At 38.7% G+C, this 24,101-nt stretch overlaps 1 protein-coding gene and 1 long non-coding RNA gene across 5 annotated transcripts in view; one reads left to right on the top strand and one right to left on the bottom strand.

The window, feature by feature from the left end:
- OTUD4 (OTU deubiquitinase 4) overlaps positions 1-3,022 on the bottom strand; it is a 34,795-nt gene extending 31,773 nt beyond the window's left edge. For 3 of the 4 annotated variants that reach the window (XM_085313195.1, XM_085313198.1, XM_085313197.1), the window contains exon 1: positions 2,607-2,829. The gene's annotated coding sequence lies outside the window, so the exon portion shown is untranslated. Of the gene's footprint in view, positions 1-2,606; positions 2,830-2,944 lie in introns of those variants that run through there. The other variant, XM_085313196.1, reaches the window with a different exon arrangement.
- Positions 3,023-4,013: 991 nt separating this feature from the next.
- On the top strand, positions 4,014-21,443 carry LOC146591250 (uncharacterized). The gene is made up of 3 exons (XR_014896847.1): positions 4,014-4,168; positions 8,402-8,542; positions 21,327-21,443. It is a non-coding gene; the product is annotated as an uncharacterized LOC146591250 (long non-coding RNA).
- The last annotated feature ends 2,658 nt before the right edge of the window (positions 21,444-24,101 follow it).

Below are 24,101 nucleotides of genomic sequence, written 5' to 3'. Positions count from 1 at the left end.
AAAAAAAAAAAAAAAAAAAAAAAAGTGCAACCTGGAGTTTATTTTCGCTTTCAGCCGGAGCCCGGGCGCTTCTGGGAGCTGTAGTCCCGGGGGGGCAGGAAGCGGAGCTGCCCCGGCCCAGGCCCCGCCGGCCGCCCCGGCACGGCGCGCCAGCGAGCCGAGCCGGGCCCAGGGCAGGCTGCTGAGCCCCGCGCCGCGCCGCCCAGGGCTTCGTGTGCGTGTGACACTGCATTATGCCAGAGCTCTTTAGCTCTAGTGACACTTGGATGGCCACAGACTAAACCCCTCTCCTTATATTTATTTTTCTCCCCAACAGATTAAACTGTAAGATTATTTTTGCAGTCCAGTGACAGGAAAATGGAAGTAAAAGTGGGATGGTACAAACAGTTTTTTTTTTTAAAAAAAAGGTTATCTCCATTCAGTATTTCTTTTATCAGCAAACAGCAACTAACATGCTTTTAATTATAATAAAATGAACTAAATTTTGCTTGGCATTTCAGGGACAGGCCTTAGAAGGTGGGGGAAGGAAAGATTTCAGTGAACAAAATCTGACAAGGCAGCCAGCTTTCCAAATGTGTAAGACTTTTCTACTGTAGATTTCTAACTTACCTAAGGGAAAAGCTAGAAAGCTCTCAGTGGTGAGATGGGATCACATGGGTGGTAAGTAAAATGTTACCAGTTACTCTCTAGTTTAACTTAACAGATTCTGAAGTCATAGAGTGGGGAAGTGGGAAGGAATGAATTTCTGGTCACTGATCTTAAGGCAGACACTGTAAGAAGCATTAAAAAATGCCTTATCCTCTCTTTTGCTACCACCCTCAAAATTCTCCTTTCTGACAGTTATATGAAAATCCTAATTTTTACTTTCCGACAACAGAAACAAAGCCAGGGAAGGCTATGACTGAGGCTGTGATGTGACAGGCAAGAGTTACAAGCCCGGCTGAGTACTGCAGAAGCTCTGTATAARCAGTATCACACTTCCTTTTCCTAAAAGGCCCAGGTTTCACAGAATTTGCCAGCAAGGAGCTAGTCTAGTGGAAACAGATGCAATTGCCCAGTGGTCTCTGTAAACAAGCACAGAAACTAAGAGAAGTAAAAGGAAAGTCCTGATGACACCTGAGGCTCTAATACACAGGGAGCTGATTAAGCAGWGAGGGGATATAAGGGCTTTAAGACAGGGAGTGTGAAGTATGAACGCTAGTGAGGGACTGGAGAGAAGCCCAAACTTCTCCCCAAAAGGTGGAAAGAGCCCAATGCAATGCTGAACTGTAAACTATTGCTGGCACTGACTCAGCTACCACATTCACTTAAGAAATCAAAGATAACAGATACTCCATGTGACAGTTGCTTCTTCTGTAGATTTAGGTGGTAAGATTAGATGCTTTTGTGAATTATCCAACTAGTGTCCAGTTACAGAGCTTCTTAGGAACATTCCATTTTTCCTCATTCTATTAGTCACTTTCAGTGCCAGATGTATCCTCTAACATGTTCACAAATTTGTCTTCCCTCATATTTCAGCCTTGTGTCACTGTGATTCAGAAACTAGTTAGAGGAAAGGCAAATGCTTTTCATCATGTCTGTTAGACTCAAAAGTGCCTTTATGCATGAGGTCACCCAAAATTATATGTGACAGAATGCAAATATAGTTCTGGTAAGTGAATAAACTGATAATATTAGAGTCACATAGCTGTCAGTTCCCCCAAAGCCCTCTCTTTTTCTGTCCAGCTCCTGAAGTCAATCAGGCAAYGATCATCCACACAGATTTTTGCTCATGTACTGCTATAGAAGAAGCCATTTATTTCTAAAAAGGTGAAGCTCCCCCTGAAAGAAATCTGATCAGTACATGCACAATTTCAAAGCCATATGGAGAAACACATCAATCAAAAGGCACCTGAAACCTTTCAACATTTAAATGAATACTCCTTCAAGGTAAAGATGACCAAATTGTACCCCAAGTGGCTTACCAGTGCTGTCACAAAACCCAGGAGTTCCAGCCACTGGTAGCTCCTCTACACCAAGAGCTAGTGCCTACACAGTCAGCTCAGGAAACCGACTCAAGCTAGTAACTTTTTTTAAAAAAATTATTGGTTTTATTTTTAAGTCAGGATCAGCTTTACGATTCAGTTCACTGCCTGGCTGTGCTAACACTTGGGCCAGCACCAGGCACGGGGGCACCCAAGGGTGGCGCATGACCACCTCCACCACCTCACGCCTTCACAAAGCTGCAACCTTGAGGAGAGCAGCTCGCGGCCAGATTCACGTGCAGCCTTCCTCGCTCCAGAGAGCGCTGATTAAACGAATATAAAGACATAAAATAAATCCTTCCAGCCGGCAAATCTCGTTGGGGAGACTCAGGGCGAGCCGGGGTCCTGAGGAGGGTGGGGGAGCAGCCCGGGGCCTAGAGCCGCCAGCCYGCCGCAAGGGCAGCGGCTTCCCCGGCCCGGCCCGGCCGCCTCTGCCCTGGGCACGGATCGGCGCGGGCCGGGCCCGCTCGGCGCCGCCGGAGGGGCCCAGCCCTCCGTGCGGGCACACGCACACGGGTTAACCGCCCCCCAACGGCCACCGCACGGGCCCTGGATCCCCCCCCACCGCTGACTGGCACTTACCGGAGGGGCGGGCGCGCTCCCCCCTCCCTCCCCCGCACGGCGGCTCGCGGCAGCGGCGCCGCCTCCTTCTCGCCTCGCCAGGGCCCCGGCGGCGGCGCAGGCACTTCAATCTCCCGCGGCGGTCGCTCTGCGATGATGCAGCTGCGGCCAACCCCGTCCCGGTCTCGCCCTCCCGCCTCGCCACTTCTCATCGCTCTTCTACACGCACACGCACACGCACACACAAATGCGCGCGCGCGCCGGCGCGCACCCGCACCGCTCCCCTCCTCCCTAACCCCCCCCGGCCACAGTTGGTTTGTCCCACCGGCCACACCTGTGCGGGTGGCTGTGGCTCGTACCATTTGTCGCAGAGGGGAGGAAAGAGCCGGTGAGAAGCCTCAGGGGCTCTGGGAGGAAGCGGCACGTGGCGTGGGCTTCCTCTGAGCGTTTTTTTTTTTTCCTGCTGGGCGGCTTTAAGGAAGCGGGTGGTGCCGAAGCGAAAGGCAGTCGCCCGCGCGTCCCCCTCTCCCCCCCTCCCCCCGCAGTGGTACCGCCCAGGAATGTGTCCCTTCCCCCAGAGCGCGGGGGCCCGCGCTCGGCTGTGGCGGCGGGGGGAAGGGGGGCGCGTGCCCGCCCGCCGCGGCGCGCCGGGGGCTGGGCTCAGCGCGGCGGGCGCGCGGTGTCGGAGCTCGTGTGCGCCGGGCGGGCTCTGGTTGCCCAATTATAGTGTGAGGTTAACGCGCAGTTCAGTGTGCTGCTGTGCGATCCCTTCCCCGCCACTCGCAGACACCCGGCTCCGCGAGCGGGAGTGGGGCTGTTTTTTCCCCTCTGTGGCTTAAAGCGTCCCCGAAACAAGCGGCYTGAGGCACCGCGGCGGCTCCTCCACGCAGCCAGGCCGAGACAGCGGCGTGCGCCRTCCCCTCCCCCCGCCCCTAGGGTCCCTGTCACGGACGAAGGAGCGAGGCTGCAGCTGTAACTTAAGAGATGCCTTTCCGTGCTTTGAAGGGAGGGCGAGAAAGCCGCGGGCGCGGGATGGATCCCTTTTAACGGCGGTCGTGTCGCAAAAGCTGCGTAAATCCGGCCTAGCCGCACGCCCCCCGCGGAGGGCGCGCCCAGCGCCGCGCCGGAGCTGCCGTTGGAGCCGCCCGCGGCGGGCGGCGCGCGCCGCGCCCTCCCTAACGGCTGCCCGCGGGGGGAGCGGGGCGGGGCTGCCGCCGGCCGCCCCTGTGGCCGGGGCTCCTCGCGGGGCGGGGCGGAGCGTTAGTCACTGTCCCGCTTCAAARAATGTTGGCTGTGATACTAGTTTAAGCAGTGCCTTTGCCTCCTTCAGGGCTCACTGGAACCCACAGATGATTGTGGGATGCAACAGGAAACATTTTAAAGAATTATGCTTTCTCTCTCTCTCTCTTTTTTTTTGGACAAGTAATTTTTATCATGCGTTAAGATCCCTGAAAGAGAAGTGTGTCACAGGAATCAGTACTGAGCGYGCAGGAGGAGGCGGGCAATCACGTCAGCTGCCTTTTTGCCAAAGGAGAGAGTTGTTAAAACTATGCCCTGAGTATATGTATGTAACTACATGAATAGTAAGTGATAACTCTCATGTTGCATTACTCTTTCTCGGAAATASTATAACAGATGCGATGAAACGTGTAAAATTCCTGTAACTCAATAGTGGGAAAGCAGTGAGAAGTGTACACAAATTAACATTCGGTAGGTTTTTTAAACAAAATGCTTATTTAGGCTAGGAACTCGTCGCTAAAACATATTATCAAGCCAAAACCTTTAGTGGGAATTAATTAAAAAATAAATAAGCACTTAGATCTAGCTAGGGTAAATATTAATGATGATTATAAAATCTAGCGCTTAAGGACAGAGTAAAAAAGATAACAATGTGGTTAAAAAAATCTTCTTAGATTGTCTATTTGCTTAATAGTTCATGATGAGATTTTTAACTTTGTCTGAAATGACCATTTTTGGTGGAAATAGGGTATCAAGTTATGCAAAACATTAGTTAATCAGCAGGTTATGTAAACCGATCTAGTGAGGCCTAATTCAATATACTCTTTCTGTGTATGTTAAATAGGCTGTTAGCATGTGAACAGTGCTTTTGAAGACAGGAGGCTTAAAAATAACCCAGTGAAATACCTGGTCTCATGTTTCCCATGCTGTAGTTCAGTATACATTTAAGCTGGTAGTGCCTTGGAAAGAAGCAGTGCTTTGCTGGGGCTAGCTGCTTGGTCCTGTCCCTGCGCTGTGCCTGCCCCTGTGCGAGCACCCAGCCTCATACAGCCAGACACTGCAGTACACCAAGAAAACGGACCTGGCTGACAGCTAAGCTTCCTCTGCCCTGAGCCCCAGGATACTTTTCAGCAATATCAGCTCTCCAAGCCATTTTGTTGTGCTCTTGCTACGCAACCACCAATGCAAGAGAGAGAGAAGTATGAGGGTGAGAATGAGCAGACAGGCAAAGATATGACAGGTTTTGGTTCTAGTGAGGTGCCAGGTTAAATCTGTGTCAGAGTTTAGACTGAGAGACTGACAGTGTTGTAGTTAAGCTAGAGTTATCCCAAACCCTTTCAACCAAATCTGAACAGCATATTCAAACTTTTAGTTTAACTCCTTTTTGGTAAGATTGTGCTCCATCAGATGAATAGATCCCAAGTATTTAAAATACTGTGTTTTATTCCATCCACTCTTCTAAGGTGTATTCTGTTGTTTGTGAGAGTATTCACTGTAGTTCTGTGTGCTAGTTGATGTTTTTTAAAGTTCCTGCCCACTAAATGAACTGACTCCTGGTAGTAACTCATTTTCATAAGCTTAGAGAGAGACTTGTACTTCTTGGATTAGAGGGGTAGGAAGAGTAGGAACTTGGTTTTAGACCCTTTGTGAATCTTTAAAATTTCTTACGCTTATCCTGATACCTGCAAAACAACAGTTGCTCTCCTCATGCAGAAGCTTTGTAAAAGATATACACAAAATACTGTAACAGTAAATAAAACAGCAAATAGTTACTAGGTAACCCTACACCAGGTAGTGTTACCTGGTGATTAGAAAATGATACTTTTMTGGTCATGAGAGGTAGCTTAAATAGTTCAGTCCAACATTTAATTGAGTCAATAGAAAGATTTCCATTGACTTTAGTAGGTGATGGATCAGGCTTAAAGAGGGATAACAAAACGACAAAAAACAACTTCAACAAAACCAGTTTTCTTTATGGATCTGTATGTGTTGACAAACCTATTTTTAATTCTGCTGATGAAGAGTAGGTCTGATTTCATGTTTGTCTTGCAGAATAGCACGATGTAATAACAGCAGAATATAGTAGTGGTTGCATTACTTCTAGATGCTATTTATAGCTGACTGAAAGTTTGTGCTGTATGCACAATTGAAAGATCACACACTCCCAGTATTACATACTTTCATTACATCTCAAGGGACTGCAGAAATGCAGTCTACTTAAGTTTGAAATTAGCATCCTTCAAAAAAAAAAAAAATCGTGTAACATTTTGCCTTCTCCAGAGTTTTTGCCAGTGCTATAACTACTGGCCTATTACTTCAGCTGCTTTAGTTCCATGTATTAAATCCATGTATGTTTAATACAGTATCAGATTTAAGGTGCTTAACATTTGCAGCCAGCATTCCTTAAAAATACCATGAAACTTTCAACTAATGTTACAGTCAATAACTTAGTTTCTCAGCACAAGAGAGCAAGCAATAGAAGGGTTGGTTTGCATTTGTGGAATAGATTCCTGTGAGAGCAAGTAGTTACAACCACTCTCCCATACAGTAAGAAAAACACAGAGTAAAAGAGCTGGACATGACCTTTTGGTCACAGTTCACTACCAAAAGTATTTTTGACACTACAGAAATTTAGCATCACTGACACTTTCGTTCCTCTGTCGTATTTGTTAAAATTAACAAGTTAGTTCCAAAGTTGTATCAGCCAGAAGGGAAGAGACTGAAGAGCGAGCTGCTTGTGTCCTTTTTTTNGGGGGAGAGAGGGGAAGAGGAGGAGCCTAGTTAAGTGGTAGCCTTATGGTTAAGGTTAAATGAATGAAGCTTCATAAGTTGGTGATGCCTTTCACAGTCAGATATTCACTCTGAGGTGGGAAGATATATCTGCAAGCCTTCAGAGGGGCTGTTCAGTAAATTCAAAGCAAAATTTATTACATGAGATACGAGGTGATCAGAAAAGAACAGAGAACGAAAGGGGGGAAATAGTGAGGTTGATAATACGTAGGTAGAGAAATATTAAATTCATTAATTCAGGACTCCAGTATAGCTATGGAGTTAGGTGAAAGATTTGGAGGGGTGCATGGTCTGAAAGTATGCTCTGAGGCCAAAGAAATGAGATGAAGGATGGGAGCAGATCTGTATCCATTACAAAAGAATGCCCTTAGGCCTATAAAGATGAAATGTGAGTAATTGTGTTCAAGTCAGTCTAGGATATTGCTATAGGTAAAGAACATTTGCACTGTACTAAAAAAGTGTACTTTTTGTTTCCTTAGTCTCTTCATAATAATCTAAGTGCAGAGAGTTACAGAAAAAAGCAGTCCTGCCTTTTCTTGAGCTTGTTCCAGCTCCCTTCTCTCTGTCTACACTGTCCTTCATAAAAAAATAATTTACTGATGTTTTCAACAAATTTGTGTTCATCTGGAGCAGGGGACTGATGCAGCTGATTACTTGGCTGCAAGTGCATTAATGTCAGCAAAAGATGGACATCAGGAATCCATGGTGTGGGTAAAGAAGTGCAGGGACATGACCCTGTTTATAGAAGTAAATGTTTGACCTCAGCTGTAAGTGAGGAGTTTGGTAGCAGTAGTTTGTTTCAAAAGCAGAAAAAGTATTTTCTGTAACTCAAAGTGAATAAACCAGAATATATGTGATCAGAAAACTTTGATTTAAAGAATTGGTTTTAATATTGGATTAACGGTTGTCTTTTTTTCTTAAAGGTTGATTTTACTCATTGGTAACCATTAAAATGTGTTGATTACAGTCTTACGTATTATTTAGCTTTATTTTTGCTAACAAATAGGACACATTGTGTCTACATATCTGAGACATTTCAGAATTCAACAAACCATTTACATGGATTCCTAATTTTTACATAGGCTTTACATAGGTTTGAGATAATTGTTAAGCTTTTATTTGTGATTCCTATCAAGTTCCTAGTAGATGTATATGGGAATTGAAAGAAATTCATGAAAATGACTTTTTACAGTTGCTTTTATTTTTTTAAAAAAAAGTTACTATAAATGTATTTGAACATTTTTCTTTAAAGGATTCTCTCTCTTGCATTGAAAACCATATTTTTAAATGAAAATATACTTTATWATAAGGAAATTTAATTGGTTTGATCACCCAATCTTCTGTACCTGTAGAACTGGTAGAGATCATTCTTTCCAACTTTTTTTTATTATTATTATTTATGGATAGAAAGAATATATTTAAAAAAAAATTCTTGATCTCCCTCTTAGTTTCTTAGCTGGGGATAATTCATTTAAGTGAGTAAACAGAAATGAAGAAAATATTGCCATCTTACTAGCAGAAAAAGCTGTTTATCAGGAACTGGTTTAGCACTTTAGCAAACAGAGATTAATCTGTTCAGCAGCTTGACTTTCCTTACCGTTTAAACAAAAAGTTTGTACTGCTAAATAATACCACTTGTCTTCAACTTAAATTATTTGAGCAGAATAAAAATTTTATGCTTCAACATTAGTTAATTCAAAATTTAATTTTAAATAATTTTATTTTACAAATGCAAATATATTAAAATAAAAAGAAACTAACTGATTTTTTAAATTACTTTGTTTTAGAGACCTGAAGAAGTTCGCAGGAGAAGCACTGTTTTTTAGCCTCATAGTTAAATCAAGCACAAAGCCAGGATTTGCTAGAAACTAAGTACTTTTCTTCATGTTGAAGAAAGTTTTAGATGATTGGAGGACGCTGTCTTTTAGGTAAGCTGGAAAAAATATCATTCAAATATATCAAGTTCTAATGATGCTGCAGAATTCTTTGACTTATGTGTACTGGAATAACTGTTCATACTACTGACACAGCCTTGCTTAATTTAAGTGCAAATACAGTAATATGAAATAATATTAATTATTAAAATCAAAATAAAGCATATTACTAGTAAATGTATGGTGCTAATTTAAAAAAAATCACTGAGATGAACTGTGGATGAGACAATTTCACTAAGTAATAAGAACTTTTCTTCCTTTCTTTGCCATTKTAACGGAAGCTTTCTGTTGCCTGTTCTGTTTTCAGCAACAGAATTAAGTGAAAGTAGTAGTTAGAGCACAGGTACAGTGGTCTTCCTTATGGTTGTAAGAATAATGGCAGTAGATTGCAGTTCAGCATGTTAGCCTTTAGATGTCATTAGCACCTTGAACATTTTAGTATGGTATGTTCAAGTGTAAATTGAGGGAGAAAAAGAACACAGCAGTCACTTCTGAGTTGACACTTTAAGAGAACATAATCAGTACGCTCGGTGTATGATGACAGAAAGATAAAAAATAGAAGAGATTTTTTTGACTGAAAGCATGAAGGATGCAGCCCAGCTCCATAGCAAAATGTTGAAAAATGTCCAATTCTGAGCCTGGTCTGTCTCCAAGGCATTGTACTACAACAACTCTGAGGTGTATAAAAGGCAGCAGGGTACTTGTTTTTTCTGCTTTCTGCCTCTGCTAGGCACAGAAATATGCTGCTTTGTTGGCTTGATCCCACGAGAGGACGACACTAAGTGATACATTAGTGCTTTCGTTAGATCAAGTTCTAGTTATACTTTTTTTGTGTGAAGTAACATTATTGAAGCATGTAGTTGAGATTAAGATTATGAAAAGAAGTATAACAAATAGAGTGCACTTTGCTGAAAATACAGTTTTGTTTCTATCTTTTTGTGAACCACTGCAAGTAACATTAAGTTTGAAAGTATATATTTGCCACACACTGTGTGACGTTTCAGTAGGATGCAGGGCTTATACATGTTTTTAAGTAAAGAATTAATATACATTCTTTTTAAAATGTAGTATGAATTCAGCTGAAGATGACACATAAGAGCATTTAAACTGTCTATCCCTCTACTCCAGAATGTTTTTAATGACATAACAAATTAACTGGATGTTGCATAAATTGAAATGGTAAAGAGTCAAGTAAGGCTGCCATAGTTAGCAATGTGCAGTTTCTCCAGAACTGCAGACCTTTTAAACCTGAAAGATATTTCTGAGAAATAATCTTTTACAATACTTTTCGTCTCACTCTCAAAGCACAATACCTTTTCAACAAGTGCTACTAGATCCATTTCGTAGATGAGGAAGCTAGAACATCAAAATTTGATATGAACATGATCATCCAGGAAGTGTCTGACATCGGTAAAAGGAAGCTGGATGGGTTTCGGTTCTCTATTCTTGTATCTTTATTGCCAGATTAATTTTGTATTTACTGTGTATCTGCTATTTGCCATGACATAGTCTAAGCTAATGCTCAGATTGGAATGAAGGCTATGACAACTGTTTTCTCTTTGATAGAGTACAGTAAAAATGCACAGTGCTTTAGAGTAAACACATGTATCAACCAAACACAGAAAGTATTGAATGCTGCTAGTGCTCATTTCCTTGACCTAGTGTCTCCTTTTGTGTGTATGAAACTTAGATTTCGCCTCATAGGATGCTACTCCATGGATTTCCACTGTTGCTTCCAAAATCAGAGAGGTATTCCAGGTTCAGTGAGAGCCTTTAACAACCAAGTAGACATCAGAGTCTATCGCATGCTGGGTCTTAGCTCTATGATACGTAACACTGTAGTTGTGTAGGCTTTCAGTGCAGCTGCGTCTCAGTTTGATTTAGTAAGGTTGCTAAAGCAATGTCTTGTTCTCATGCCATATTTGTCTTGCTCTTTTTTGTAATTTATTTGCTTTGGAGAACTGAACCAGACTTAAGCATCTGTTTCTCAGCGAGTTTTTTTGTTTGTGTTTTGACCCAGTATTGCAGCTGGTTTTGCTAAGGAACATAAGGATTAAGTGTTTAGCCCAAGGTCGTTTGGTCTATGGCTCAACCTTCCTGAAAATGTTGGACTCTTCTGGCTCCCTGTCTTTTGAGCTAGTCTAGCCACTAAATCATATTGGTTCCCAAATTAAATAAAATTTTAAGAACCGAAAGTCAATTTTCATACTATCTAATTGCCTATCTTATGTCGGAAAATGTCTGTGAAACTCCTGCCTGAGATTGCTACCAAAAAAACCAGAAATATTTGGTTAATAAAGTGAAATGAAGTTTTTGATATCAAATAGTTTATTTTCTGTTGAAATTAATTAATGGGGAGTATCCATATATAAAGTTGAGCATATGCTTTACTGAAACAAGGAAGTCAGCACCTGTAAAATGAAGTTCTGTAAGAGATCTCTCTGGCAGAAAACATATGCTATTTAAGAAACACAAGGCAGTTTCTCCTATAACCAGTGTAAAAAGGAAGGAAAATATTAGTGCAGAAATACATCTTTTCTTTTCCACTGATTTTTTTTTTAAAGATAAGCATTTTCAGTTACTCGGATTTTCTTTCTAGTTATTCAAAATATATTCCATGGGTATCTTCTCTGTACCATTTTTATTTCCCCATTCTTTTTTTTACAGCCTGGATAGTACTACTGTAACCATGACAGTTTAATGCAATAAGTGAGGAAATATTTTTAGAGAGAAGAAATATTAGACTAATATAGTTAAAAAAATGAATATACGTTAAGACAGAGCTGTGATTTATGTGCCCAAAACCTTATCCATATTCTTAACTGTGGCATCTGGTTTAATTAAAAAATATATATGTCTTACCTTTAATACTCTATTTCCCCGTCTGTCCTTGTTTCTATTTTGCTCTTACGAAAAAAAAAAGAGAATCAAAATGTGGAGAAAGGAAAGGATGAGAAAAAACATCTGTGTTTTATTCTAGCTGAATAAAAAAAGGCATGTGAAAAAGTTCTTTATAGTTACTTACCTTTTTTTTGTTTGTTTGCTTTTGGGAAAGGAAGAAGACTTAATAACAAAAAAATTACTTAAAAACAGATCAATAATAGCTACAGCTTAAATTAATTGTTCATATAAGTTTATGTCAGATGACATTTGTTAACTGAAGATATGAACCGTACATTAAAATTGAACTTGCGTCTTTGTAAATTTTTTTAAAAATACAATTTCTAGTTTGCATAACGACTTTTTCATATATTACCTTCTGATATAAAGGTATTTCACCCACATTTAATCCCAATTTCACATACCTGTTAGCATTCTTTTAACACAGAATACCTTATTGAAAGACATCTCTAAATATAAATCCTTCCTGATTTGTTAATAAGATAAACTTTATGATATATGTGCCTAGTTAAAGAGTAACTAAAAACAAATTCTGAAAATTAAAAGTACTCCTGAAACGGGGGATATCAGTATTTGAATATTAAGGTCTTACCCATCTACAGAAATGGATTAACGTAACTATTGCATGACAAACCATTCCATGATAACAGCTCTTGCTTGGGTCTTCTCTTCCAGAACAACAGCAAAAAAAGATTTTATTTCAGAATAATTAATCTTTTTATGAAGAGGAATTACTCTTTAGTGATTGAATTAACTGCATGCTGAAATACAATACTCAGCTGTGCTGAGCTGATTCAACCAAATGACCGTTTCGTAACAAATATTCGGGTTAATTTCTCGGAGGTAGCCAAGACCAGATGCCAACATCTTGAAGTTTTCAGACAAGGGGAAATTAAGTAAGTTTGACTGTAACAAGGGCTTAGTTCCTTGTATCTTTCCTAATTCAAGAGATATAGTATAAACTTTAGGAAAGTAGTATATTTAGGAGATCTTTCATTAAAATAAATCTTCATATTTCAGAGGGCAATTGTTTGATTTCCTGTTGTTTAAATGTCATTCACAATCAATTCTCTTTAACATTGTCATGCTTATTCTGCCAATAAACTCTACTGGTGGTTTGGCTGACATCATCCGCTTTTGCTCTGAGCTTAGGCCACTGGAGTTCTTAACATTTCCAAAGGAGTTTCCATCAGTTGTTGCTGAAGCAAAACTCTTCCTGCTGTGATAGCAGACCATCGTTTCATCCAAGTGATCAGGCAGTAGAGTGATGACTAAGACAGATAGCATCTTCTCCTACTAGATTAATCATTTAATTGTCTGTCAAATTACTCAACTTTCCTCCATCAGCTCTGGAGCTGGGACTGCCTCTACTCTTGCCAGGGTATTGCTCTATCTTTGGCTCTATTTTAAGCTTTTCTAACTTGTGCAGGCTATCTCTGCCTATTATTTTTCTGACATCATACATTTTGCTGTCAGTAATTCAGCAACACACAAATAATTCGTTTTTTATGTCTGTAATTTATGCTTCAGAGTTGAGTAAATTGCTGCACTTCAAATCCAATCCAAAGTCTAATGAAATCACTGGAAACATTCCAGTTGACTTCACTGGGCTTTAGATCAGGCCCATAACTAGTACTTGCCTGCCACTGAATCAGAACATACAAAAGACAAACAAAGCGGAACGTTTGTTACCGTTCTTAGCAAGTCACAGTGATGAAAAATGCCAAGCAAAGTGTAGAATGCAGTTTGAATTATATCAACTGATAATCCTAAATAATGGTTCCTTCAAAGATACAGTTTGACAGTAAAAATAGAACACTTAAACATCATTGCATTTAAGGATTTGAAAGAGGCCTCTTTTATTTCTGATTTTTTAAAATATATTTTTATTGACTTYGATGTTAGCATGGGCACAGCTCTTGGAAGAACCACATGAATGCTAAATGTTACTTTTTATTTTCAAGGATCCCATTCTTCATGTTACAGAAAGCAGACTGCTGCAGCTGACGCCAAATGTGTGAATCACATGGAGTTATAAGCATAGTATGCTAACTGAAAAAGGAAAAGTTAAAAAGAGAAAGAGAATTTAGTAGTTATTGTTTCTTTTATGGAATCTAGGTAGTACTGTGAGAAAAGGGGCCTTTTTCTTCTCCCAGGAATGCTAAAARTTGCATAAACTCTTAAACTTCTCTTGAAGGAGCTGGACTTGAAATGTTTAAAGCAAAAACCACCACAATATGACTTTTCCCCAAGGGTACAGCAGCCTTGGGAAGGTAAACAAGCTGTAGCACTCTTTTGGTGCAGGTGGCTAATTAGTGTTCAGCACTGTCTTTAACCCCCRGGGAAGGGAGGAAACCTTTTAAATCTCTCTATCAAAAATGGAAGTAATCAAGCTGCAAAGGAAGACATGACAAGCTGACTGTCGAAGCTGTATGAACTGTTAATTCAATTAGATCTTTAGTGCAAATATATTCAGTGTACTGTTGCATTTATATATCTTTGATCTAGGACTTAAATAAACTTTTTTAGTACTTTTATTGATACTAAATTCTTGAAATATATACAAGTTTAGCATCTAGATGATGACAGATTGAACTATAGTTCATTAAATAAATGAAAAGGAGATTAACTGTATATTAGGGTGCCAGAGTAAAAAAGTGAAGACCTGGATTCTCACAGTTTGAAACAGGTCATGTAAGGTCAAATGCACAGAGGTAATTAGGTACCTAATTTCTTTTTGACTGTAATGTCATGGAGGATCTGACTTCCGGTTTTTCAGGTCGTGGTTCGATGTGTTTCTCTCAACAGCATATCCTCAAAGAGAGGAGGAAAAACAAAAGRAGGGGGAGTGTTTCTCAAGTTGGATTAGCTCTCTGATCTGGTTTATTATTCAGCTCCATAGACAGCTGTATTGGAACAAGCAGGGCGTCAGTGCAGGCGTGGAAATGATCAGTCATGAGGAAAGGGGGCTGGAAGCACTTAGCTGGCATTGTCAGTACGAGATGTGTCCTTGGAACCAAAGAGATATGTTTCCTCTGGCCTCATCTCCAATGCAGAGTTTTCTAAAAAAGTTGTCTTTTGTTTCCACACAAGTTTGTCAGCTGTCAAAAAAACATCCCTGCTTGAAAGAAACTGTCTTTCCGTACCAGGTCAACCCTCAGCCACCAACCACACTGCCAGTGGCACAGCAGCACTGGCACCTAGAAGCCTCTGCCCTGACTTGCAGCTTTTTTTTTTTTTTTTTCCTACCAGTACAACTTGTTATAGGGATAGACACATAGCCTGAGGGGGCAAAGGCACCCCGGGCGGGTATRTGTTCCAGTGGCACAACCACGTCAGCAGATAGGAGCCAGAATAAGCGCTAGCGGCAAGGCCTTCTGCTGCAGAAAAATGATGTCTTTGCTTSCCATGCCTGCAAGGGGATGAGAATAGTGCTTCCCTATTTCACAAGTGTCTTTTGAGAGGTGCAGATAGTAAAGCATTTGGCTGTGGGACTTCTTATGAGCACTTTGGTTATATGGAGGATATCTACTAAGAAAAYTGCCCTTAATCAGTTTCTCAGAGTCTTGTTAATGATAGGTTTCATCTTGATATCTGTTGATTAAAGTAACATTATTACCACAAAGAAGAATTGAATTCAACATTTATAAACCATGTGGTTTAGTCCAGATGTCACAGAAAATAACAGTTTGTTTTATAATTATTAGGGATAGTTACACTGTTGTATGGTCTTATAATACTTAGTGTTTTTCTTATTGGCCCACTTATAATCAAGTGATTATTTTAAAATACCACTTCTACAATGAAAAAGTGTGTCTTTTTTCTTTTTTTGAGAAGAAAAACTTGCAAATATGAACCCTCCAAAATTTAAACAACAGCATACAGGAAGTTAACTAAAAGAAAATCATGAAAATACTGATTAAAGGGAAAAAGAAATATTTTAGAAGATTATTTCAATTGTTTATTTGGAGCAGAGGAGAAAAGGAGGGAAATCATTTGATTAATATCAGTAACAGTAAAATCATTCATTACTCCCCACTCTAAGGAGATGAGGATTTTGAGACCCATTTCTGTTTCCAGCCCTTCAGCTTCTCCAGTATAGTTTTATTCCATTTTTTCTACGGAAGTGAGGTTTTTGCATTCAGACTGTTTACTTGTCCACTCTAATAATCTGTAAATCTTTTGGTCAGCCAAATCTACTAAAGAAGTGGAGATGTCAGAGACATTAAGAAACCGAAAACATTGCCTTCATGAAGGAAGAAAGTTATTAAAACTCATCATCTCTTGCCTCCCAAGAAGCAGTAGCCAGTTGCCTAATCAGTGTACTTGTGAGGCAAACTGCTTACAAATAGCTCTACACCAGCCATACCCCATATTGCCACTTGCTAATCCAAAATAAACAGAACACCTACAAGGGGGCTGGAAAACTAGGACCAGGGAAGAAAGGAACAGAAAAGGAGAAGAGACAAGTAATACTAGTTTAACTAAGATGCCAACCTGTAGTAAACTATACTGTCTTTATTCTACCACTTAGAAAATTAGTTTGGTTCCTAACAACCATTTTCCAAGATCACCAGTCTACAAGTATATCTACATTCATAAAATGTAGACTCTCTGAACATTAATACGCTTTAGATTAGGAAAATATTACAGTTAATGACAACTTATTAATCATAATTCTCACACATGATTGTACAGAAATGTCAGAATTTAAAAAAAGAAAAAACTCTTTATCCATTCATATCTGGAAATGATAGCAATAAAAGAAGAACAAAATTTTATATCTACCAGCAGGTTTCCTGAATTTCTTTCATCTTGTATGGGAGACTATCTGTTGATATTGTAGCACAGAGACTGACACTACACTGCTTGGTAGCAGCTTAGTAACAACAATGCAGTACTACAAGTAGAAACACGTGGTAAAACAGCTTGGTGCGCAGGAAATCCTTATGAAGGTAATAGGTGCATCAAGTAGATAGTATAGCAAAGAAGACAAAAACAGGATAAATATTTTGTGATAATTTCCCTCTACAGAGTATTTAGATCAGTTCACTTCCCAATGATTAAGCCAGTGATTAAAGACATTTTTTTTCCTGTTAATACTGGATGGTGACAAGTGATTATGCAAATACATATAAGACATATAAGACACATAATTGAATGAAAAGTCTGTTCCTGTTCCCCATTCCACCTCAATATTTAATCCATCAAATATACTGTATTGAGCTCTCTGGAGCTCAGGGAATGGGCTTATTGTAAAGGCTTTACTGTACTAATTGTATAAAGAATGCCTGCTGTACAAACAGGACTACTGTTTACACTTTGAAACTGGTATTTTTTTTTTCCTAAATTAATTTAGTTCTAAGAGAGCTATGCAGTATTTACATGTCTCAGCAAATGAACATTCCAGATCATCAAAATACTCTTATTTAGTGAAAACTTTAAAAACAAGGCCATGATAGACAAACATGTATGTCTGTATTAATGTATTCTAGGCTACAGGTTTTACAAACTCATAATTCTCATTTTTATGGCGGGTGCTGAGGACATTGGGGACCAGCAGTCTGATTTGGGAAAATAAGACTAAAAACTCCATAATAATATCAAAAAGATGAATGCTGTAGACTCAAAATTAGGAAGGTATCTGCTGTTGGTTTACATTATCCTTCTTTCATGCAGTAGTATCAATAAACACAATGTTTATCATGATAAATTCCTTCTTATTCATCACATATGTGGTTTTCTCGTCATCTTTGCATATAGGGATGTAATCTTCTTACCAAAAGCACAAGAGAAAGCGCAGAAGTCTTTCCATATGTTTTCATTGACTCCATCCTCATGGCCATATGTTATCTGAACTGTTGCTATAATCTGAATATAAATTTCCTTGAGTTTATAACTTATACCTGTTTTCTTTTGAGTTTAATATTAAGACCTCTTTTTTCTTACACTAATCAGATAACACTTGATACTGTCATTCAGCCACAAGCCTTCATTATGTAGATTCAAAATGCTATTTCTTCAGAACAGTTGCATAAAAATTAAGATAGCTAGTTGTGCTGAAAATGGTATTAATAGAAGTGGGATGTAATACTATGGAATATCTATTTTATCCAAAGAAAATAGATACACAACAAATGATCCAGCACTGCCAGCTTAGCTTTTCTTTTGTCTGTTATCAAATGAATTTTTAAAAATACATGTATTTTCAAACATCACTGTTATCTAGACTCTGCAAAATTTGAAAATAATGTAACTTAAAACTGAGAAATGTTTTCCCTGTCAGCTGTAGTGAGAATAATGTACAGGAAAAGGTGATGTAATGATCATATCACTTACATTATTCTCTCCCTAATGAATAATCTTCTACACTATGGATGAGCTCACTTACTATTATTGGAATCACATCTGTAGGCCACAGTACACTGCTGAGTATACTAGAGGTTTGGTGCTGTACAATCTGCTTGTTGCTAACACTTTTCATTAGAACTGCGAAAGTATTATATGTGCTGCATAAGGAGTAGATTTTCCTCATGAAGAATACAACAGAAAAAAAGATACAAAGCTTTTATTTGCAGCAGTTGTACTCAGGATTCATAGCCCTCTCTAAGCACAGCTCTATCTTTCTCTGAAAATCAGTCCCAGACTATTATTAGTTTGGAACATCTAAAACATGTGATGAATGTTTTCTGTTCTCCTTAGCCAGAGCTCACATGATTGACAAGTAGGCTAAGTTTGATTTCAAACTAAGGGTGGAAAATCCTCTCTATTCCTATTTGTAGCTTCCAGGCAGACAGTTACTGTGCTCAATTGTGAAACTGTGTAACTTATGTAATGTGCTTTCTGTAAATGATGAATCACAGTCTTATTTAAACCTGTTAAAATGAGTAAGGCTGGGAGTCAATGTGGAATTGAAGAAATAACATAATTAGAGCCACTAACTAATGTAATTCAGTATTATAGATGTCTTGAATACACAAGCTTTTATTAATATTAATGAAGCAAGGATGGACAGAGAAGAATGTATTGTGTGTTAAAAGTCTAAAAGAAGAAATCCCTTCTTTAGAATAGACAAATTACCTGATGTTATTCACTTTCCATTCATCTAACTTAATAATTCTACTGGACCGGAAATAATACTAAGAACATTTTAGGCTATGATTCAGAAAAGGGTTAAGCAAATGCCTAAAATTGCATGGGTTTTTATGTATTTTCCTGAGTGCAGTATTACAGGCTGTACATAGCATACAAGATTCCCTTTTCCTAGTGGTAGTGAGTATTTGTAGCAGTAGTGGTTCCACCGCTAATTGGACGCTTACCATTAAAGTAGGAATAAAGTTTTCTCACTTCAGTGATTTACTTAAAATACTTAAAAGTGATTACTTTTCAGAAGTCATTTTTATGACAGTTTTTGTATTAAAAAGATAGGAAGTGTTGCAAAAAAAAACTATTAAAAATTATTTCTCCTCCAAATACAGTCCTAACGCTCTAACTTTCCTCCTTAGCTAAATAATCAGTCATCACAAATCCAAAACTGCATGTGTGTATATACACCCACGTACACACACATACTCCTATATAAGCAGCAGCGAGACCATTTCAGACTCAAGAACTTTTCCAGATTTTACAGATCATTAGGAGAAAAATGATTTCCCTCTCATTTCTCAGCAGTTTCATGTAAGTTAAGAGAAGCTGTATGATCTCTGTTCTGTGACACTTTTTCCACCTTTTTTTTCCCTTTGATTCTTCTTCTTGTGAGCTCCACATACGCTAGCCTTGGATGAGACTGGCTAAGAAGGTGGGAATTCTGCTTCCCAAACTTTATGTATTCCAGCTACCTACTGCATCTCTGCTTCGTCTCAGCTGTATTTTAAGTTGCTTTCATTGATCAGTAAGTTAACCTGACTGCAGGCTTCTCCTGGATTCTCACAGAATTCCTGCTCTTGAATTTAGTTTTTTTATTAGTAGGTGGTTCATTGTCACTTCTTCCTATGAATGCTACTTTTTTCCTTGTTCAGAATACTGTTATTTGATTTGTAAAAGGACAAAATAAAATTTTAAAAAAGCAAGAGCAAATGAGTTATCGTGTAAGTGATGTGCAAAATTAAACTATTGAAAACATTAGTAAAATTTCCATACATACTGCCTACTGTAACAAAAATATATATATATATAAAAGAATGCTCTGTTGTAAATCTGAGTAATCGATAGCTTTACAGTGACCTATCCAGGCTCCCCCATGGTAATACTCTGCTGTCCCCTTTCTTGTAATAACTGGGCTCTAGCTCCTAGTCCCTCTGGCGATTTTGTATCATCCTGGCAGCAGGCTGTAGCTCTCAGTGTCCTGCAGCAGGATTAGTCTGTTGTCTGTGTACATGAAGATGAAGTGGGTGATCTGTAGTCCAGGTGTGCTGGCTTGTGGGAAGTCCTTCTGAAGTGACTACTCTAAATTAGAGCAGCTGGTAAAAATTATGCTGAGATCTGCACTTACCTTGGGGGCTGCCCAGCAGGTCCATGATGACAGAAAAGTGTCCAGTTTAGGTGGCAGTGCAGTGTAATTTTGTCTTCCTATCTTATTTTTGACCCAACGTCCTTTTTCCATCACTGTAAAAGTACACTTTAATTGTTGGAATATGTATGTTTCTTCTAGATTTACTAAGGAGGCCTGCAATACTTGTCTTGATGGATTTCATGAACATTTTTGATGTTCTGTTTCTGTGAATTCTCTTTGTTTTAGCTGTGTACTTTGAGAGACATCAACATAGTTCTACTGCCCCATTTCAGGAACTAATTAACTGCAGAAAATTAATGCATGATGTGATCTATGGGTAGGAATCACATCCCTCGTCACTATATTAGTCATTGAATTACTCAGCTATTTCCCAACCTTCATAAAAATATATATATTATAAAATTCTGTCAGTTGATACTTTTTGTGGATAAACATCAACCAAATAAATCAACATTTCCCTTCCAGATTATGAGATAGAACCTAGGGAAGTATGTTTGATTCCTCGTATTAGTTTCAGCGGTTCAAGTATTCTGAGTTTTGACCAGTCCTTGCCAGTGTAGCTATCTTTCTGTAAATCCTGGGTACAGAGTAGTTTTGTTTTGTGCCTTACAACACCAAGTGAAGTGTCAGCCCCTGAACTGACAAGCCAGTGAGTAACTTTTCTCTCTCTTGGATTGCAGAATATTCAGAAGTATAGTATATGTATATTTTCTGACTACAAAATACAAAGCATATTTCTTTAAGAAATACGAAATCTCTATTATCTCACCAATGGATAAAGGGTACAATAAAACAAGAATACAGATGATTACAGTTTACACAAAGCAAATGGAAGTTTGTTTTTCATAGTACAGCATGAAAAATGTTTTCCCATAGTGGAGATTTGTCAAAATGAGACAATACTTGAATATAAACACATAGCTTTTATTTTTACAAAAAGCATTTCTTGTTTGGTGGATTTTCTCATTCTGCTTTGCTTAAAAAGATCAGGCACAAGAAGAGTAAATTGAATTGGAAATAGAAATGCATTTTCTGTGAAGAAAATAGTAAAGGATAAGAATCTGTTCAGAAATACTGATCAGAGCTATCTTATGCTGCTCACTCCTGTTTTAGCATTTACTGCCATGTTTCATTTCATATCTCAGAGCTGAACTCTGGTCTGCAGAAGTCCTTGGAGAGTTTTTTTTTTTTCTCCTTGACTTGAACATTTTTGAGTCAATGCCTCTTGAACTGGTGAATACCTTATAAGAGCCATGTGATGAGAATATACCTCCTTGACATTAGTGTATGAAAGTATCTAACATATAACCTAGATTCAGTTGTCTATTTTGAAGATTGCTTACTGCTTTTTTTTTCCTCTTGCAGCATATAATAAAGGACAGTTCAAACAAAAACTTAAATTGCTGGAAGTCTGGTATCACTGAAGAAGAGTAGCTGTTTTAAACATGAAGATTATGTGTTCAGTTTCTTACAATAAGGATCCGGAAGACTGAATTAGTTTCTGAAGTTAATCTGAATACTTTAGTGTGAAAATCAGACTGAGAACCTCAACCTCTTGTGAGTTTTAAGTGCTTTCTTGTTTCATCTGGGTTTGACCTACCACAAGAATCAGACACTTTTGTGTCCATATTTCAGTACAGATGATACTCGAATCATACATCTATGTGAACTGTCTTTACAGTTAGTGTTAGAAGGCAGTTACTTCTGGGTTTAATAGTGGGGAGTGGTTAGCAGTGCAGAGCAAAACTATCTAATAATTATGATGGAAGTAGATCCAGCATATCAAATAGATTCAGCATATCAGCTGAATACAGTTACCAGATTTATATTTCTCTATTTGTATTTCGGGTAATCATATGTTCTGGACCCTAGTTTTGTATTTTGTTCAGGGAATGATACTTCTAGGAGCACAAAACTTCTGAGTTCATGTTTTATTCAGTGAAAAGAGTAGTGCCACTCACTATATAAGCAACCTTGTGGGAACTTCATTTTTAGAGCTTTTATTCTTGAAGTCTTGTAGTTACATCAAAATTAAAGGTTTCCTTTAACAAGTTAGTTTCTTTCCAACGATTGCTAATAAAGGCATGAAAACATGCCCCAGATATGCTTCCACGCATGATGTCTACTTTCAAGATAAATCCAAAGCTACTACAAGATAAATCCAGGGTGGCGGGTGTGGGGGTGGGGTAGTAACTCTGCAGTACCTTGTACATAAGGGAGTGTGAATTTTACAACAGGCTCAGCCTAGAAAGTGTGCAGATACATACTGCAGCAATTTGCTAAGTAGTGAAAAAGTACAAAGTAGTAACCAGGGCTGCTCCCTCTGACTTCTAAGAAGGTCTGTGGTGTCGTGTCACTGCTACTCAATTCCATGCTGGTAGGCAAATCCCTGAAAGCCTCATGTCCTGGTATGCCCAGGACTAGACAGATCCAGATCAACTATGTAACTATAATAACATTGTGCTGCAGGATGTCTCCTTTCCTAGTGTGCAACCAGTTGGATGCTGCTTACATGTGTGAAATCCACTGGACAGAACACAAGGGATACAGTGTCCAGCTGAATATCGCAACATTATTCACCCCAAGAAAATCAAAGCCCATCAGTGAAGAAGACAACATTTTCTTAACTACCTTTCTAAGGCACTTAGGAATTAATACAAATCATACCATCTTCTTGTCTCTATGCAAGGTATATTTCTTGGCCTGATTTCACTAATGTAAACGTACCAGAAGGTACATATTAAGAAATAAAATAGCAAATAGCTGATGAAAAAATAACAGAAACAAACCAACTCAATACATACAGTGTTACAAGCTAAGAAATTATCATACTGTTTTAAAAATCAGAATGTTAAAACAATTTTTTGAGGTTAATAATAAACAAGTAGATTTTGTTCCTAAATGAAGTAGCTTATTAGAACAGTTGGCTTCACACCCAAAACCCTGCAAGAGAGCATTATTTTCAATTTTACTTTTCTTGAGTGTTTTGAGATACTTTGTCTCTAGTAAATGTCTAATATATGCAGTACAGAAAGTAAGCTTTATAGGTTTTATTTAACCGAATGTATACACTACCAATTAATTTAAATTTGTGTCTGATCTTTAAATATCACTATTTGTAAGTATTCACCTGCCAACTCTGAGATCACACTCTTCTAGTATCATAAAATTAGCTGTAACATTGTCTGTATAAATAACCTGATATACCAAAAATAAAATATGCATTATAGTTACTGTAAAAAAAATAGAGATAACTGATCTGGTGTGCTTTTGCATTTGGATTATATATTCTGGTTAGTGGAAGCTTAAATATTTAGGTTTTGGTCACCCTTTTCATTTTTGCTAACTTTCCTGAATTAGTCTCTTAAGCTTTTCTTTGTATTCGTATTCCCTTTGTCATAGCTTCTGATCTCTGCCTGGGACAAGATAGTTGTAGTCTTCCCAGCCTTGGCTGATAGAACAGCACTAAAATCCATGCAGCTACTGAAAACATCCTTCTCTCTCCAGCTGCCAAACCTCACTGCCTAATCTCAAAGAATGAATAAATCATGTAAAGCAAACACTTAAGGAACTACTGAACAATTTAGGAAACATTGTCCACCTTCCCCTCTGCCCACAATTGATGTCTACTCCAGTAGCCTACCCCAAGATTTTCACCAGATGTCATCGGCTGGGTTTCACAGGCTGGGAGGTGATGGCACAGAGAGGCCATTCATGCAGCAGCAGTGGGCCTGGGGAACTGTAGCTCCCCACGTGGACTCTCCAGGCTGTGTAAAGCCCCATCTGGTAGCCATTTGGATGATGTGAACCCAATGAGCATTTGAAATGACTTTCTTCTTCTTTCACTATACCCCATTGTTGTAATGATGTGAAGCTCAAAGCTTATTTGATGTCATAGCAGCAACAGCAAATAGTTTTATGAACTTTTTCCTGCTTTCTCAGAGGTTTGAAGGATGCTTGAATGTGAAAGCTGTCTGCTGGTTATAAACTACAACTATGATACAGGAAACTTGTAAAAAGAAACATATTTTTATGAACCAAAATTCATTCATCTTTTCAAACAAATTCTCTTTTAAAACAATTCAGATTTTAAAATTCCACAGTAAATTATAATGCACATTGGTTTCCATTGAAGGTTTA

Source organism: Rhea americana, unplaced genomic scaffold, assembly GCF_003343005.1.
Source record: "Rhea americana isolate MKP2758 unplaced genomic scaffold, rheAme1 scaffold_38, whole genome shotgun sequence".
Lineage (NCBI taxonomy): Eukaryota > Metazoa > Chordata > Aves > Rheiformes > Rheidae > Rhea > Rhea americana.
The sequence above is the reverse complement of the archived record's forward strand: the minus strand, read 5'-3'. Positions and strand labels throughout refer to the sequence as shown.